This window comes from Labrus mixtus, chromosome 12 (genome assembly GCF_963584025.1).
Source record: "Labrus mixtus chromosome 12, fLabMix1.1, whole genome shotgun sequence".
In the NCBI taxonomy this organism is placed as follows: Eukaryota; Metazoa; Chordata; class Actinopteri; order Labriformes; family Labridae; genus Labrus; species Labrus mixtus.
The window spans coordinates 1,738,576-1,746,075 of record NC_083623.1 but is presented as its reverse complement, the minus strand read 5'-3'; positions in this window follow the sequence as shown (position 1 = coordinate 1,746,075).

Sequence of the window (7,500 nt, the reverse complement as noted above, 5' to 3'; positions counted from 1 at the left end):
CACGCCTCTTCATCAGACCTCTTCCTCGCCGTGGTCGCTGTGGGAGTCTCGGCTCTGGCAGCTGACGTGCTCTGACGGTCGGCGAGCGGATCGATGACGCAGATAACGACACGTGGGCGGGATGTGTGGCGACCTTAAAGAGCTTTAGGTTCACGAGAGGAGACACTTCAAGGATGACGTCTCACTGATCGGTTTGGTGGAAAACTCTCCAAATCCAAGACCTGATCTGACTTCTTCCTTTTTTATCATTATTTGATTTAAACTTTTTCTTTTCAGCACTGATGGCTATTCCAGAGAAAATATTCACATGCAAACTGAACTCTGCAGATGTGCCACTTTCTCCAAATCAGTGCAGTCTGCAAAATAACTGCCCTCTTAAAGAGGACGATAAAGACGACCTTTGACCTCAACTGAAGAGGAGCTGGGCTGTTGGTCCGTACTTCACAAATTGAGCGTAGTATTACTTCAGACAGTTACGCTTTACTTTCATGCCAGTGTTTTTTGCTGATTTCATGGGAGCCCTGATCAGCTGATTGACAGCTGATTTGCTTCAAAGCATCCTATTGGCTAATACTAATGCTGCCTTATTTAAGCTGCTCTAGCCTGCCCTCTCTCTGCTGCATTTACAACCCTCCTCCTTTTCTGCTATTCTGACTGTCATTGATACTCTGTCTGGGTTCTTCAGCTTTCCTTGTATCCACGGTAAGGGCAGGAATTAGTTCTTGTTCTCGACTAAATGCTTTCCACGTAAGCAAGTGGAAGGGCAGTGGGAGACCAGACAGAGCCATACCGCCAAATATAAAGAACTGCAATAAAGTATAAACCGTAGGCTGAGACCTCGTCTTGCGTCCATGTAGCTCGCGCAGGGGGGTCAGCACAATGGTCCCACAGCACAATGGTCCCACAGCACAATGTTCCTAAGATTTTTCTGGAAAGTGACTCCAAGCATCCCAGGAGCCCCCCCCCCTCTCTATGCCAACCCAGCTTTCCAGAGGTCTTGATGCACTGCAAACTACCGTTTGCGTCCAGTTGCTGCGCTTCATTCGACTGATCTGACCGGAAGCTAGTCAACGCGAGGCCTCTGTGCTACTTAGTTTAGTTTGTTTATTTAAAAGAACAATGTGCACTTACATTAAATGTTTGCAATAAACAAAGAGATGGACGCACCAGATTTTGCTGAAAGCTACATTCCATCTGTAGTCCATTGCTACTGGATAATAGGTTGGGTGTAATTGGCGACCAAATTGGGAGAAAGGGGGAAAAAATCTGATATTTATGAAAAAGGAAATGTGGGAACATAGACACGCTCCCCTAGCAGGATTACAAACTCCACATGGTCAAACCTGATGGCACACATACTGACCGATGTGGACTTTGATGAAGTCATCACACAGGAAGACACTTTAAACCTTTTTCCCCAAAACACAGACTGTCTTAGATACCGAAGCGACCTGTATTCTTGATAGTTAAAGCGTAAACATTTGACTGATGAGTCCCAACTGAAAAAGCAAAAATGTGTGACAGAGGGAGGATTTTTCATTTTAGTTGAGCTTGGGTTGTTTCTTGTTTCTTTGTCATCTCTGAGTCCATCAGTGAGCATGGAGGCACAGAGCTTTGGAGAGCCAAAGAGGAAATGGACACGTCTGTGATTAAAAAAAAGGAAATCAAAGTTTTACACATTTTATAATTAGATTCAGGACATATCTATAAATAAATGGTACTATGTGAAACTTCCTGTTTTAGCTTTAGAAAACCAAAACTACAAAGACAGAAGAAGAAAACGTTTGTCAACCATGAACAAGCTGAAAGTCACATAAAAGTCATGAAACACATCAGAGCCACTGTGGGAAGCATCTCCTGACGAGTCCTTGACCAAGACCCTGAATCCCCCAGCAGCTCCTGAAACACTGCTGCGTGGGCGACCGTGATCTCCGACCCTCCCCCCATCATGACGAGCGTCCTCCTTGGGGATCAGAGGAGCTGTGTACACGTGAATTGAGTGGACGCTGAGCTCTTATCAGTGTAAGCGGTCGTGTCGCCCACCTCGCTCACCGACTGATCGTCTCATTATCATCAGGATCGTTGGAAGGTCGCCGCACTGAAGAGGAGTTTTTATCGATCGGTGAAGACCTCAGAAAAACACCAGGCTTGTCATCGGACGAGTCAGCTCTCCTCTTCATCACCATCAGCTGACGTGGCGGCTCAGGAGTGAGGCAGTGACCTTCAGATGGAACCAGAGGAGCAGATCTCAATCCAGAGTTAATGTCACATGGGAACAATCAGTGGATTAATGAAGCCATTCAGCAGAAAAGTAATCAGGTAGTTTTTATAAATGATTCATCATTTGGAGACCTGCAGAAAAGATTGACCGAGGGGGTCAAACACTAAGACATGTTTGTGAATCAGATTCTGTCTTCAGCAATAAGAAGGGTGGTTTATCGTCTTCTGAAGATTCGTTTAGATTCCAAGAATATTCTGACACTTTCAGACTCCCACGCAGGAATGGAACATCACAAGAAATTAGAAATAGGAGAAATCCCCAAACAGCTCTGGTCTGCAACAATCTCTTAATCCATCCGTAATGATCTGATGTTATATCCTCTGGGAGACATGCACAACTCCTCGGTGCTCTTTGGTGATAACGTACTTCAGACCATGATTTTCTTTTCCGTGCACTTCGTTGTTTACGGAGAATGGAGATGGAACTGAGAGATGAGGTTTTGTAAGCTGTACTTGCATTTAGATACCAGCTTGAAGGGATACGTTTAAGGTACATCGTCGTCAGATTACCGCCAATGAAATCTGTGTTTGAACTGCAGGGGGTCTACCCTCCCCAACTAAGACAAAAGAAAAAACTCCTGACACCAAAAGTAATGCCAATTATCTCCAAATTCTGCAGAATCAGAGATTACGTTTCAAACTCTATGGATGCTCCAATGTCTCAGTTGACCATTGGGTCGGACAATTTCGACCCGGTTGAGAAACGTCGGCCTGTTGGCCAATAATGTGGCATGCGCTGATGTCAGAAGCCGATGTGTAGCTGTTGTGTTGCAGCACTTTAATGCAGGAACGATAGTAGATGGAAGAAGAAGAGGATTTGTTGGGTCAAACTCAGATTGGTCTCCTGTTGGCGCCCACGACTCAGCTGGGTATACTGATGGGGAACAAGAGACAGGACATCACCGGGGTTGTCAAATGTGAACCTCCCTTCACTGGTGTTTCGTCCAATTAGACCTAAGACACCTCGGGGAGGCCAGACAGTGAGCTCTGGTATCTCAAGATAACATGACATGATAGTGGATGTGTTTTTGCCTCTTTGGAGTTTAGCTCAGGTGAATGTTCGCTGCAGTAAAAGGTTGTCGCAAAGTTTGATACTTTTTGATACCACGTGTTTCAGAAAGATGTAATCTCCGTTATTTTAATGATCAATTGTATTTTTAATTTTAGGGCCTTTTATGCCTTGATTTTAGAAATAGGACAGTGGATAGCGATCGCTGCATGTGACTCCCCGTTCTGTTCTCCCAAAATGTTCTTGTCTCTTCAGATTTGCAATCCAATAAAAAGGCAAAAACGGCAAAACAAATCTTCTCATTTATGGATGAAAAACCAGCTCCCGAAGATTAAAATGATTTTCTAGCTGATTTGAAGTAGAGGGAGCATCATCCTTGAACACAAAAATCCATCATTTAACAGATTTGTGAAGCTAGAAACGCTTCAAAGTGTTTTTCAGGTTTGCTCAAAAAATCTCCCACAGGTGTTCAGGTGGGTTCAAACCTGTTTAATGTAATGTCATCAACCCACTCAGTGGACTCATCTTCCTCATGGAGGCTTTTCTGAACTGGTTCCTTCACATCTGCACCCTCTAAATTATCTCCTGCTCTCAACGCCACACAAACCGAGAGGTGTAATAAGTTCACAGAGACGACACCGGGTGCTCCGTCACCTTCACGGGAGCGGAGGTGAAGGATGAATCAGTCCGGAGGAGCTGTCACTGTGAGGAGCAGGAAAGCAGGCTGGACGGGGGTGAATGCATGACGGAGGAGGTGTTATTGCACAGTGTGCTCAGACGGACTCTCCTGAGAGCCAGTTCAGATCCATCAGCTGAGAAAAGGCTGCGTCACTGTCTCTTTTATTTCACCACAAAGATCCAAACACTCCTCAGGATAACTCCCCGCTTTTCAGCCTTTTTTATTTTTCAATATCAAACACACAGAATGTCAGCACGTGGAGAAAAATCCGGCTGTTTTTAATCTGTTTCGGACTGGTGACCGTTCAGAGGCAGAGATGCTGACACTGAGAGGAGAGCGTAATGCAAGCTGATGATCCGTTTCTTGAACTATACTGCCCTCTCCTGGCGGGGAGTCAGGAGGTAAAACAACAGGGGAAATGCTGCTAAACCTCCACAGAGGATGGTGAATCATTTGGCGAGTTGAGACGAGGTATGGCTGATGACTACAAAGCCCGAAGCCCGCCTGACCGGGGTGGAGTCTCCCGCTGTGAGGTGCATCATGTGTGAACAAGGATTTCAGGGGAAGTCCTCCTGAAATTATCTGTAAGTTTTCAGGCGTGCATGTGTGCTCTTGTCTCTCTGTGAAGCTGTAAAGGTGGGTAAAGAAAACCAAACTTAAACATTTGATGAACTTGATTAACAACTCCCCCCCCCCCCCTCCAGAAACAACATATTCTGGGGTTCCAGTTGGTAGATTTGATCTTTTGTATCTTGTTACTCATGAAACTACAGATTGTCATTTACTGTCATCTTTTTTGCAAGACTCTTCCCATGACAACAGTTCATTTCCTGCACTCTGCTGCCCTCTAGTGACAGAACACTTGATTCATACCATCTAATTAAGTAGGTGCAGGGAGGGAAATCACCACAACCCAACAGCTAAATCTGCTCTGAAGCTGATGGATGTGTTGGGTCAACAGGCCCGGTGCCGAGGACAGGACTCGCTGCCTCATTTAAACTCTTCTGTCCTGACTGGTGAAAGTCAATTATTGCTTTTTATACTCTGATAAAAATCAGAGTTTTGATATAAAAATCTACTTTGGTAAAGTATGTGTACCATTTTTAAAATGAAGCCAACCCTGCCAAAATATAACCTTTTCTTTCACATGTTCATAAGCAGGCTGTCAAACGATTACAATTTTAATCACAATTGATCACTAAATTTCAATAGTTTACCGTGATTAATTGCATTTTTTTAGGTTTATTTTTATGCCTTTATTTAGGGACAGGACAGTGGATAGAGCAGATGAATCGGGGGAGAGAGAGAGAGAGTGGGGTATGACATGCAAGAAAGGAGCCGCGGGTCGGATTTGAACCCAGCTTCCAGCTACTACTGGAAGACAGTAAAATAAAAAACTACTTCCAGCTACTACTTGCTGTGTGCTTTTATTTTGAAATAAAGTAAGGCCCTTCTGGTAGATGGAAGGTTAGGACAGGAAGCTAAGCACAGAAACAGGAAGTGGTTAGGGATCCCAAAGTGAGGTCAAACTGCTTACGGAACGGTAACTAAGGTCAATGTGTGATGTCATAAGGTGGATATTGCGTTCCCTGATGTGAGAACTCAGCAGGATATAATCAGGAGAATTCACCTGGAGCCAGTGGGAGGAGCCAGTGGGAGGGGGTGGTGACCTTTATTCCCTGTGATCGCTGCACGACCATAGACTGTCTGCACGCCACCTCTACCATCTCCGTGCTCTAATCAACCTGCTGCTGCATGTTTCCTGTTCTCCAGGATGTTCTTCTCCTCTCTTTAGTTCACATTGAGATTCTCTTCAACTACACGTAGCGTTGATACAAAGACACATATTCTCATTATAGTGTCACGTAGAGGACTCTGCTGCAACTTCCACCTCAGGAGACCCCCCCCCCCCCCCCCCCCCCCCCCCCTCCTGTCTGACAGGGATAGTCTCCCACTGTTCATGTGTGAACAGCCAGGCAGGAGAACATCCAGAGCAGTCCTCCTGAAGTCAATCCCATCCTGCAGTCAAACGTATCACTCACTGTAAATATTATCCGTGTAACAAGTAGTTAATAATCTTATAGCACAACTGCGTAAAGATAGCGTAGCAACATGCTGTCGGACAAGTGGTGAACGAGCAAGGCAGCTTAGCAAACATAAACTGTTCACTTACATCTTCCTGCTGTTTAACAAAAATAATGCTAGTTTTAGTCTTACTAACAGGAGATATCATACCAACACTGACACAGCAAACTTAGCATACTTAGCTTAATAAATAGTTAATTGGGACACCATCTCTGAAACATTTATCATAGCTATGGTCCTTACCATCAAATTTAAGATGAAGCAAGATGAAATCATTGAGTAAGTGAGCTACTTAGGAGGAGAATAAGATGGTTAGCTAGATATTGCAGCATAAAATAAGCTAACTGTTACACTGGCTAATATTTGAAAAAGACCATAATCTATATGAAAACTTAACGTTCACAGGAAATACTTTATTTTCTTACCGGCCAACGTCAGGCTAAATCCACAAGTCAACACAGTCTGCAGTCTTCATGACTTCTGTCGGTGTGTGTCCCATTATGGGGGCGGGGAGGGATAATTAACACTTCAAGAGTCACATCCAGGTTCAGAGTTCAGAGTCAAAAGAGTTAAAGATGTTCCAGTGACACTTACAGATTTGATTACTTGACACTTCGTTTTTACACTCGATTTTGACTCTAACTCTTTTTCAACCGATGTGGATTTCCTTCTTGTTGATATGTTTGATGATGAAGAAATTCGCCGTTGAGACTGACTTGCTTTCAAAGAGTATAATTTTTATTTAAGCAAGAAACAGAGTCACTGGTCACGTCTGACCAGGAGGATCATGAAGCCAATAATGATCTCTCTCAAACATACAGAGACAATCGTCTATATGCACCTAAACATCTGCTTTTCGTCATGGGTCATAAAAACCATCATGTAACACATTCTCTTACACAACACCTTAAAGTAAACATTCAACTTGAGGGGACTCCTAAATCTCCTTCAGATACAAATTCTCTCCAGATGTATACGTTCTAAACTTAAAGGAGCAGTATATTCTCTCTGTCCTAGTTACGTCAGACACTTCACAACTGAGAGTCAAGTTTCAGGGATTTGACTCCATCCAGAGTAGAATTAACTCTGCACTTGCTGAAATTTTACCAACACCAAAAATGTAACTCTTTTCGTTTTGCTGTGTTGAGGGAGCTTCTTTGTGTTAACACATTTAAAGCTATTCTGGGCTGCATAAATAAATCTGACCGAGCCAGACTGTAGCAGACTATAATCAGGGTGTTTTTGAGAAACCACAAGACGCTCTGCAGTCTGTTTCCATGATGACGCTCGGGTGGGGTTTGGCTGTCTGTGGTTTGTGTGTAGGAGAGTGTGTGGCTCTCTGCAGCAGTGTGAGGCTCTTAAATGTCACGTACAGTCGTCATTATCACCCTGATATAAACTCACAACTCACTTAAAATCCACAGTTTATTATTGAACATGTTTTTGA